At 45.6% G+C, this 12,558-nt stretch overlaps 1 protein-coding gene across 1 annotated transcript in view; it reads left to right on the forward strand.

Annotated features, from left to right (window-relative positions):
- The window catches only part of LOC142590314 (uncharacterized), a 42,876-nt gene that overhangs the window by 11,391 nt on the left and 18,927 nt on the right, over nucleotides 1-12,558 (forward strand). The gene's annotated exons all lie outside the window — the stretch shown is intronic.

A 12,558-nucleotide genomic window follows, 5' to 3' on the forward strand; every position in this document is an offset into this window, starting at 1 on the left:
TTGTTTGGTCTCGCCGAATACAACTTTCTTTTTAGGTCGTGTTTTTAGAAGCCACCGAAATATTTGGGCACAGGGCATGATTCAAATTGGTAATGCTGCTATCTTGAGGCTGCTATTGGTTAAGGCGAACCCGTCGTGGGAAAGTAAACGTTCGCGCAACTCATACTTGCAGACCACTTAAGTTGCTTATGAAATTTAGCCCGCTCAAATAGAAACGGTAAAGCCTAAGGTGTACCCCCTGCCTTGTTTAATTCACGTACAACTAGGAAGTCACATATGCATTTAAAATACGAGAGTCTTTTGCGTTATTTCTGTCCTTATAAAGTTCAGTAAATCCGACTTTCATAGTGTTTTATAGTCTTGTTATATTAGATAATACAATTATTTCAGATTAACTGCTAGTGTGTATTCTTAGTCTTTTCTACTTGAATGGAATGGTGCGGTGTAAGATGAAGTCATAAAAGTTTGATCAACAAGTGAAAGCAACGCCGTAACTCTCTCACCGTCACATTTTAGTTTATTTCGTGCGAATAATTTTTGTATACGCAAGTAATCGCGCATACAGTAGCTGGAGCAGAGTTACTATAGCTTTTTGTCTGTAATAACGATGTGTCATTTGCCGACTACCTGTGCTACTATGCTACCACGGCTGTTATGAGCTGATTCAGTGGACAACGCACAACCTATTGCGGAAATCTTACCTTATATTTTACATAAGCATAGAAACGCCGTCTGAAGCGGAGAAGTCTAAATCGTGGCGACTGCGTAGATGCGTGGATATATTACGTGCTTGTCTATTGCTGAAGGCTCCAGACGTCAGGGAGTTCACTTTCCTGCGGTCCCCGTTCTAACGTATGTGGCATTTACATAATTGGGCGGTCGTTCTTTGTCAACAGGGAGCGTATTGGAACATTGACCTCGGCTTTCATAAACGCACAAGACTTTGGAGGCTCTATCCCGCTTTTTAAAATCTGACTTGTTGTTGTGGTCGCCTATGACTCGGCAAATTTTTTCTCACGCGCACGTGTCTGTTCACTGATATATTTACAAGCATACTTTTGTTTTAAACAATACTAGGTGGATGGGAATCAAATACAGCGATGGTAGAAGAGAATACAAACAATATAAGTTTTTCTTTGTGCGAGCTTATGAAAAAATTGCCAGTGGCTTAGCTCGGCTATGCCAGGATATACGTAGCGAAAGCTAAGGAATAGCATGGTTAGCCTTGGTTAATCTTGATTGAAAGCGCAGGTTAGTCTGGTTGTCTAGGTATGTTGCGGCGTTTAGCCAGTCGTTCAGTGCGCGGTTCGTCTGTTTCTTGGGCGATTCGTTTCCTCTTCATCTCGTTCCGATGTCGATCCCAGGCCTCCTCCTGCTTATCAGAATTGTCGCCGTCCATACTGCCACCTCAAATGTGGTTGCGGCACACGCGAGCTCTCCTTTTCAATCCTCCGACATCAGACATGCGACGCAGCTGGCGAAGCGAGCGGAGGCGAACGCAACGGCGAGGAACGCGTTGTGACGTCATGTGCCTCCTCGAAGCACGGCCACGGCGAAATCGCAAGTTCGCGGCCAGTAAAGCTTTCGCTTTAAAAGAAAACGATAACCGTCTGTAAGAGAAGTATATGAACACATGATAATAACAATGTAGAACAGATCCGACACTGTATTCAGAGGGCGGACACAGCCCTGCTGAAATGTGGCGACCATATCTGGTAAGAATACACCAGGCAAAGCATTCTACTTTGGATTTTACGCGGAAAAAGTGGAGCGTCCCAAGATGCAGCGTTTCTTAGTAGTGTCCAAAGTTGCAGACGCTGTTGCCTGCTGAAGGCATCGAGACAATGCTGGCCGCGGTTGGGAAGCGCCGTTTAGTGAAGCTTTTTGAAATCTCAAGGTTTATCCACTGTGGCCTGTAGTGGCGCTACATGTGGCGCATGCGTGAATTAATGCAATTAACGTTCTTAGGCTACTTCCCGATTTAATGATTGTAAATAAAGTTGACTCCAGCAATACGATTTGTCCCCACAACGCTTCAATATTAATCGCATTAACATTGACATTCATCATGAGGTTGGTTCTGCCGATATTCTAAAGTTACTTTTTGGATTGATTTCTGGCCTTCCTGCCACTGACTTGTTAAATCGTTTACACTACGCTCTACTGCTGCCCCCCTTTCTCGAATATCAAAAAGTTCCGTTCAAAGTTGCGATGGGTCTTTCGGGGCAGACTTTGCAGATATTTTCACAACAGTAGGCTCCTGTTTTCGCTCTGCGCCCCGCTAACCAGTGATTTACATGTAGTGTCGTTGAGCAGAAATACGGGCGGGGTGAAACGGAGTGCACAGGACAGACGCTCCGGACTGTCCACTCTCCGGTCTGTCCTGTCCACTCCTTTTCTCCCCGCTCATATTTCCACTCAACGACCCTACATGATGCACCAACTGGCCCAACAGTCTAAGCTTCAGTAAATTACAGGCACAGGAAGAAGTTTAAGTAGCAAGGGGGCACACTAATGGGCATTCCAGAATCAACAACGTCGGGTTGTTAGTGTCGCACGTTGAAGTGGAACTACTCGGTGTAAAAACAAAAAAAATTGTTGGTCAGCGTTATGACCCCTGCGACTGGGCCATGTCCACTGCCGCAAAAGATATTGCGGAAAGTATTTTATGGCTAGGTCTTGGGAATCCGCCATAGATCGGTGGGTAACATGTGCAGTGTCGAGCGGGCGTAGCTGCAGAACCGCGTGCAAGCGGGGAATCTATCGGTAGCAAAAGCCATGGTCCCCGTTATCTTTGCTTGCTGCTGATTAAATTTTTGTATCGATGATCACTGCGGCGGTCGGAAGCAGGGAAACCTTTGCAAACAACCAGAATTTTTTGGTCAGTGGCATGATTTCTGCTGGTCCGTAATTTTCTACTACCACGTTTCCCTGCGGCTGTGTAGGATTACTCCACAGAACGTTCTCTCGATTACTGCTCGGTTACGATTGCTCACTTACTATTCTCCTTCTTTCTCTGTTGCTCCTACGATGCGTAGAACTGTCTACAAAGTATGTGCTCCTAATTATAAAAAACGAGCAAAAACAACGGCTGCAAGACTTCCTTAGCAGATTCGCTGTAAAAATGGGGGATTCCACGCGCTGTGGGAATTGGCTTAAGCAAAGCTTTCATTGGGGTCCGCGAAGAACGCGATTCTTGCTTAGCGACCACTTGCAAGCACGTAGTACGCCAACAAGCTGAAACATTTTCCCCGAAAACCACCTCATTCCACATACTTGGGATGTGTTCAATCAGGTGCATACAATGTGTGACAACGAAGGAATAACGATAAAGGAGTCACGACGATGGCATGACGACAACTGTATGGTGATGACTGAACGACGACGAAAGCATGCTGGGCCTTGAATCATTATGAGAAAATTAGTGTGGAATGATTACGACGGCCTACTGACAACTGTATGACGACGACACAATAACAACAGTTGCATGACGACGAAGGTAGGACGACGACGACGTAAAGACAATAAGAGGACGAAGCTGGAATGAGTACGATGGTATGAACACGATGGCGGCATGACGACGATGTGAAGATAATGCTAAGATGACGAAAATTGTAGGACGACAGCCGCGTGACGACGACCGCATGACAAAAACTATGATGACGTTGCACTGACGACGACTGAATGAAGACAACGGCACGGCTACAACAGGATGCCGAAGCTGGGATGACAACGATGGTGCGACAACAATGGTGCGTCAACAAAGGCATGGTGGTAACGCAACGGCGACAATAGAAGCCGCGCGACAGAATGATGAGGCTGGAACGACCATGACAGCTGGACGGCGACTGTGTGACGACACCATAAGATGTTAGCATGATAACGATGGAATGACGATGACGCAGTGATGACGATACTATAACAACGATGGTTCGACGATGGCGGTATAGTGAAGGGGATATGACAACCAAGTGACGACGACACAGTGATGACAGCGCAAGTGTGGATATGACGTGATATCGAAGCAATGATAACAATGACTTAAAGGCAATGACGACGATGAAATGAAGAAAACGGCGTGTTGGTGTCGGAGTTACGTGTGTCACCTGCCAGCCCGGGTCAGCATGGCGTAAGCTATATCCATGCTTGTTTACACTAGGGCCGGTTCCGGCCATGTGTGCGTGGCAGCAACCAGCAGCAAGTAGTGAGAACTGCAAAAGGGGGGGGGGAGAGGCAAAGAAAAGCTTCGCTGTAAAACTCACTCGGTGTGTCAACAATGATTTTGTCTGAGGTAGCTGGTTCATGATTCCTTTTTCCAGCCACTAAATTTAGAGTGTGCGCTACAAATTGCAGACATATGGCCTTGCACACTATTTTGAGTGCCAATATGTAGGCAAATGTGACTCCAGCACATCCCAGCGTTAGTCACTGCTGCATTCAATGGCCGTACAGGGATAAAGGAAACGCACTGGCGAGTAGCCTTAATTACGGCGTACTAAGTGGAACATCAGTGGAAAGAAGTAATACAACAGTTCGGTTCTATGTATAACTGCCGTCTTGCGCTGCCCAAATGGCAGCATTCACATTTAAGTTTGAATAACCACATATGTATCGCCATAAGGCTGCGAAGCTTACTTGCACTGAGCTTATTTTTGCACGAATATGTGATTGTTTATTTACAGAACGTGAAGTGCTGACCTGGATGCCAGCAGGAATTTCTTAATTGCGTCCCCCACATCGCCCTGCTTACACGAAGACTCACGAAAGGAAGCCGCGCTTTTGTCGAGACCATTATCTGCAGACTTGGCATGCAGCCAGAATTAGTAAATTGTTTTTGTTGCGAAGGAGGGAGTCCATTGTACGATGAGGTCTGCGAACCAATTTCGGAATACGTAGGCACGAGAAGCTCGTATGTCTTGCAAGAAAAGCAAACAAACAAACAAACAAACAAACAAACAAACAAACCAAGAAACAAACGAACAAGCAAGCAAGGAAGCAAATAGACGAACCATGAAAGAAAGCAAGCGGGCAAGCAAGCAAGCAAGCAGCAAGCAAGGAAGCAATCAAGCAAGGAAGCAGATAATAAATATAACGCAATCAACGTTTTGATTTTCATAGTGTTACAATTTTGAGAGCCAGCAGCAGGGGGGAGAACTGCGTAGGAACCCCACAAAGCAGTTTCTTTTCTTACGTAATCTTTCAGAGACACTCTACAAATCTATAAATATTTATCAATCATATGAATGCGCCGTCCAGAACGCTTTATTTATTTGCATTACCGCTGCTTTGTTTAAATCTTAAGCTTCTGCAATTCAAGAGCGCTATTGTTTGAGCAGTGGTGCGAAAGGAACAGTCTCTCAAAAATTGCCGGATGCCGTTTCAGTCCGACAAGGTGATAGGCCGCATGGAAGAAAAAAATTTTGAACTGGGACACTTTGCGAGCTCTGAATTTGCATTACACCACAGTTTCTTGTCAGCTGTTCCTGGCTTTTCACACACACCGTTACGCGCAAATTTGAAAGAGGAGCCACTGTTCCTTGGGCGTGGATACATGAACCTGTTAAGCGACATAAAATGTGACCTGATATTTTTGAGAAAAAGTGTCTTCATAGTAGAAATAATTGTCTGCATGGCCCTGAGTATTCTTTGCTTTGATTTTAGCAAGAAAGAACTTCAAAGAATTTTGCATTTTGATTGTCAAGTGTTTACCAGATGTGCCAGTTAACTTGTTTACAATGTTTGTTTAATAATATCTTGTTTAGAAGCATCTCATAAATTAAATGCTTGATATAATAAGAAGAGGACCGGAACTATACTTAGAGCATTGTTGCATTTATCCTGCTCTAACAGTAAAAGTTATACGGCGTTCTTGAGTATTACAATAATATTATGTAATTGTGCCCAGACCCGCCGGGTTGCTCAGTGGCTACGGTGTTGGGCTGCTGAGCACGAGGTCGCGGGATCGAATCCCGGCCATGGCGGCCGCATTTCGATGGGGGCGAAATGCGAAAACACCCGTGTGCTTAGATTTAGGTGCACGTTAAAGAACCCCAGGTGGTCAAAATCTCCGGAGTCCTCCACTACGGCGTGCCTCATAATCAGAAAGTGGTTTTGGCACGTAAAACCCCAAATATTATTAATTGTGCCCAGATCGACCAGATTATAGATAAATCCTTCGCGAACCAAGGTTTAAAGGGAGATAACAAGAACGGAGCAATGACAGCGTAGAAGATATCATCATCGAATATAGGTAACTTGACCGACATGTGTGGGATAACCACGTGGTTGTCTTGACGTCATAGGTATAGGCGTAAATTATCCGGTAATAAATAGCTCAGTCCGTCGTCTCGTACTTAAAACAAAAAAAATCGACAGTCACTTAACTTTCTTTACGTGATTTCAATGCGAATGCATTTTGACTTGTGTAGTTAATTGGTTACGTCCATGATACATGACGTCGTACATTTTCACGTGTATTTCACAGCTCTACTTTAACCACCTAAACCCACCTTGCTCTAATTTAACCAACCTTAACCCACCTTAATCCTCTTTAATTCATTTTACTGTAATTTGTACGAACTTGAATACACCATAACCCAACTTAATCTACTTAAATCAACCACCACCCACTTTAGTTCATCTTCATTCAATTTACTCGCCTTAATTCACTTTACTTCACTTCAAGGCGCATCACTCTGACGGCGCAGCCAAATGGCTGCGACGTGATGTGTGCAATTACGCACGCACTAGGCACATATTTAGTCAGCCGGAATCGCGGAGTCACCGTGGCGCCTGGAAGATTGCTCGTCTCTCACTCCGGAAGCCCGGGTCTGATTCCCACCCAGACCCAAATGTACCAAATTTGGTTTTAGAGTCATTATTTTGTTTTGTTTACAGGAACCTCCTTGAGAAATTTGACGTCAATCCGAGCATTTCTGACGTGTTTTTACTCTTTGCGCTGTCGGCCATATTTTTCCAACAATCGCTTGATCACGCAGAATTTTCGGTCTCATGCTGCATACAATGCTTTCATACTATAGAAAACGGCAACAGCCTGGCATGATTTGTTGTAGCCCTTTGTCAATAGTGCTATATAATTGGTGTTACGTCACATTTATTATGCAGTAGTGAGCGTGCTAGTAATTATCTTGTGTTAGTGGCATTGCGCGTGCTTTTGCGTAACATTCGCCTTTTTCACCTGAATTTGTAGCAATGACAGCTTGACCACGTTAGTGACATCTATGCGCTTTGTTGTAAACCGAACGGAACTTCTTGCTCGACCAGTGTTTATTTTTTTATGGCACTGAAGTTTTGTTTTGCTCTTGTGATACATCGTGCATCGGTAACACCCAGCGCTGTTTGTATTGGCCCCTGACGACTCCTGCTTTGCTGGGTGGCCCTCCCTAGAAAGCTTGCAGTAGAAGTGAGGGTGGTGGATCCATCAGGTGGCAAGGACAGGCCACCCATTGCTCGGAAGTGACTAAATTCTTCTGTAGCATGAGATACTGCAGTTTGCAAACTTTCTGCTACGAGGTGCGACGGCTAGTATACTATCGTACCTGCTAAGCACCGCCTTTCAAGACAGACCTCTGCTACACAGTCCTTACGGGAAGTGACCATGCTATACATCAACACTGTGACTACTGAACTAGTGTTCACAATCAGCGATGTGATGGTGTGCCTGAGTGCCATCACCAAACTAAAGCTGGATGACTTTTTCCTCAAACTTTCCCCTGGTATCATTCAAGAGATTCGCGTAAACCGATGGAAAAATGGCATTGCCTTTGACACAACAGATGACAAGGCAGTGCAAACTCTGCTTGGTTTGTCTGAGGTCTTTGGAGTCGACACGCAGGCCTACACATGCCCCGGGGGCAGCTGCAACAGCTGGTGTCGTATCTGTCGTTGACCAAGAACTGATGAATGAAGTTTTTAAAAACACGATTGTTTTGCACGCCAACATGAAAAAATGCTTAGTGTTCAAAGGCTGGGCTTATCGAAGTGGTTGAAGACTGTAGTTGCTTGTAGGAAGTTGTCTGGTCATATAAAGGCTGGATTTCTGCGATACCCGGCCTGCTCAACTTTACGTATCAAGGGACTTACAGTGTAAAGATTGGTCATGTGCAGGGTTTCTGGCAAAGCGTCGTGATCTGGGCCAAATGTGGCGGCAGTCACAATGCTAATTGCTGCAACAGTGAGATATCTTGGTGCGCTAGCTATAATGGTGAACACTTGGCAAAATGCAAAGAATTTCCCTCATTTAAAAATACACTAAATGTTGCGAAAGCCAAAGCCAAAAAGAAGGCAGATGGTGAGGAGAGAACGAGCCGCTCTAGGGTTCATCCAGCAGTTGCAAATGCCTTAAGTAAGAATATCACTATATCTACAAAGGACGGCAAAGACAGCATGCATGGGATGGAAGGAGAAATACGGACATTCTACCACTGTGAGGCGTAGTGGTCAGCACACCACCGAAAGTGTTGGAACCATTCTCTTCAAAGGTCATGGCCTCAGTGGAGAACATTGTAAAGAAGATACAGATTGATGTATCATGCTACTGGCAGTGTAATAACCCAACCATCACGTATGCCCTCGGGAACTTCAGCAATAAATAAATAAATAAGTAAATAAATAAATAAATCATCACGTAGAAAAACGCTTAAGCCAACGAAGGCGCCCAACGTGTAAGGTGCTTGTCAACATCATAAGACCTGTGATCGTCGGTCGCCACACACCAGCAACATCAGCAGCGGCGAAACTTTTGTAGGCTCTCCTTACAGTCCTCGATTGTCTTCACTTGACGTCCAGATGGAAGTATTCTGAACGCTTGCCGACAGCGACGTCTCTTTGTGCTGTAACGGAATGTCTGGTTACTGCGACAATGCCATGATTATCGAGTTATTGAGCTTCTCGCAATGAAGACTACACCAAACGTTACAGCGCTGTAGCAATCTAATGCAAGGAAAGACAAATTCAGGCTGCTTGGCTTAGTGTGTGTCCAAAGTAACGCTCTATGCGCAGCCCTAACAAGTGACTCTTTTCGATGCAAGGACACCACGCATTCACTCAATGTTTCAAAAGCATCAATTTACTTATGCGCTGACTTGGATGTCACAGTTATTGAGACAGAAAATATCTTTGAAACCACATTCCAGCGTAAAGCTGTAACTGCAAGTCTCAAGGTTACGAGGCGGACAGTGACAAGTATATACAATCAACCCACACATCCTCCAGACACCACACTACAGAAGTGCTTAGTGTCTCGATGTAGCCAATCAATTTTGCGATGTGGAGACTGATGCCCGCCATCCGAACTGGTGTTCTCCGCTAGAAGGCAGTCGTGCGATGGAGGCTAACGAGCTAACTGTCGAACATATTCTGCAAACAATCAATGATCCACTATTGTTTGTTTGCAGATCATGTTTGGCAATAATCTCTTGGGCAAAGGAAAGAATCATTCCGTCATCCATCTTATGATGTCGACGAGAGGTGCGTGCCGGGCCTGGTCATGTGAATTCGACCCATGGGGCTGAAGTGGTCTACCGATTTGGTTGTCTAGAGAACGTATTTTGAGCCGCTAGATTGCCGTGTACACAATGACAAATTCGAACGATTTCCATCACTTCATTTCAGAGGAGCCGTCGCCTGACAACTGGTTCAAACTGGTGAGTGAGTGCGTACACAAAGCTACGGTACGACGACGCCGTAGTACAGATAAATCCAACCCTGATCTTACGTCCTTGAGGCTCTGCTCGCGTCGACGCTGCGCTCACAGGGCGGCAGAGCTATCAAAGTGACGCACAGACTGGCGTTGGCTGCGTCAAGGCGTGGCCACCTTGACGCAGCCAAACGGTGGCCCACGAAACAACTGCGCGGCTTGGATGGGGCAGCTCTATGTTGTTTCTTGCAGTTTCAAAGCAGTTTTGGAAGGGTATGACGCATTCTCAAGGCTCTTCGGAATCCTGAAATCTGTAGGAATCCTACTGCTGCATTGTGTGCCCAGAAAATTCTTGCGGAAGTATTTGCAGATTTTTTCGTCTTGTCTAAGCCAAGTGACATCACAAACGGCAACCTCTATTCTCTGACAAGTCAGTGTATCAAATTCTTGTTAACAGACCTGCCTGCCAGATCAACGAGGGAGACTTCACTCTCGGGGAGTTGCACCTCGCGCTCAGGGGCTCCTAATGCCGCACTGCGTAAAGATAGTGTCACGTACCAAACCTTGAGAAATATCGATAAAGATTTTCATCAGCGTATTCAGGACAAATATAATGAAGTGTGGCAAATTCATCGCATTCTTGCTGATTGAAAATTCTCCATGGTGATAGCGATATTAAAGCCTAGGCGCCTAGAAAAACACTTGATGCCTTAGCGTCGAATATCACTGACCTCAAATGTGATCAAGCTGATAGAAGGAATGATGCTGTTTCGCGTAAATGTAGATGTCAGTCTGCAGGAGCTGAATTTTTGTACTGATGGCTTGAGCGGATTTTGTTGCAGTCGTTGAGCCCTTGACAGCATTGCAGACCCTGTATCGTCGCTTTAACTTTGTCGGCAAAACATGTGCTCCGCGTATATAATATTTTTGAACATAAAGCAAGCTTTCGACTTGGTTCCGCATAATGCGATTATTTCTCTCTTGCATCCGTTAGAATCTCGAGTTGTCCGGTTCATTTTGCGTGCTATTTATTTTTATCGGAGAGCAGAATGAAAGTTAACGTTGAAGGAGCAACCAGTGCATTTCGCACTATGAGGCCGGGTGCCCTGCAAGGCAGGGTCTTATTTCTATTTTTTAAACGGCGTTCTTGTTCGGCGTTCATGCCATTTGCATTGAGAATATGTCTTACCAATAGGCATAGCTATGTATGCTGATGAGAACGCTCTGTCGAAAAGCGGCCCTTTGATCCTTGGTCCGCATCTTCGTTCAAACTTGCAGAGAGCTCTGAATGCCACTTTGCGATACTTGGGCGAAGTTGCCTTGGCAAATTTCACTTGCAGAGTGGGCTGCAATTCATGCTATCCTAGAGAACATGCTCGTCGAACCAAAAGCTGACTGTACCTCGACGATACACCAGTACATTGGTTCCGAATACACCATTACTTAGGCGTCATCGACGATGACCGCCTGTCATATCACCTTGCCGGTAAATCTGCACGGCCCAAATGGCAGTCCCTCCTGAAGTATGTGGCCCCGTTGCCTCCTAGGAGTACCCGCTGCCACCAGAAGACAGCACTGTAGTTGTATCGATCATTTGCTCTCTCTGCCGAGATGCATGCGTTGCCATTCCTGAGTGAGCTGTCTAGTTTGACTGCCGAATCTTAACGTGACCATCAGGTTGCACTCCGAGTCATGCCTAGCTTACTTCGTGAGGCGCTGTCTTTTCCATTACTTGCTGACGCACTTCAGTTGCCACTCAGGTTGCAAGCAGACCAGGACGCTCTATATCAGGTCGACCATCTCCACCGCGCGTGGGATGGCCAAGCGCTTCCTAATTGGCCAGGGCATGTTCTCTGACTTGGAAAACATGGTGGCTTTGTTTATACGCGTTTCTGGCAGTTTTAAAGACGCTACTTCAGTTACACCTCTAATAGAACCCAGCAAGTATCTATTCCCCGTTCAACTTCCAATATCTAAAATAGGCAAGAACTGTGATCTGCCTCTTTCAGTGGTATACCAGTTGGCCCTTACTGGGTTATTCGAAAAATTTAGAGTTTATCTTATTGTACTTTCGGACGAGTCTGTACGCAGTGATGACCAATACATCTCTGCAGCTTTATTCGGGCTTTCGGCTGAAATCTCACAGTTATTTCGCATAGCATGTCATGCCTAATCAATAACGGCGGAGTTATTAGCGATTGATGTTGTTCTGAAGCACGTGCAAAAGAAGATAAGCACGATGAATGATGTCATGCTTATGGAGTCCCGCTATGTCCTTAGCAGACCATGGAGAAGTGAGGATTAGCGCGCAGTAGTGCGTCTGCCAGCAACAGTACCCACCGCTGGGTACTTATTGTTGTCCAGCGGACAACTTCCCATGTGGGTATCACGCGAAAGGAAGAGGCTGATCGATTGGCTTCCACTTGTGCTCGCAACGAATGTAACCACTCGGAAATGTCATTCATGCTTGACGAGAGTCATCTATTGATTCGCCGCTACCTCCTCAAGCAACGCCCAGGGCAGTGGGAGGCAAATTGATACTTTACTCTCTGTGTTCGTGATCGACGCTTGCCTCATGGTGCTATAGCACCTTAACTATAGTTATCGTCTGGTTATATTTTGGTGTATAAATGCTTATAACCGACAAAACGTGTGGACAGTTCGTAGTCAGCGTCTTGATGTTCCTGTAGGACCCTAGGACACCTTATATTAGAGTGTACTGCTTGCTGGTGCAATGCACGTTGCTACTAAGGATCGATATTCTAGTTGGCTTGTGATGTAGGACCCTCGACAATTGCCCTTATCCGAGTGGTTGTGCTTGTCGACGTGACCAGGCTCCCGTTCGGCCCTGTTTATTTCCGTGCAAGAAACTTGGCTTGCCGTTGGCAAAGCTTTAGCGA

The sequence above is a fragment of the Dermacentor variabilis genome, chromosome 8 (genome assembly GCF_050947875.1).
Source record: "Dermacentor variabilis isolate Ectoservices chromosome 8, ASM5094787v1, whole genome shotgun sequence".
Lineage (NCBI taxonomy): Eukaryota > Metazoa > Arthropoda > Arachnida > Ixodida > Ixodidae > Dermacentor > Dermacentor variabilis.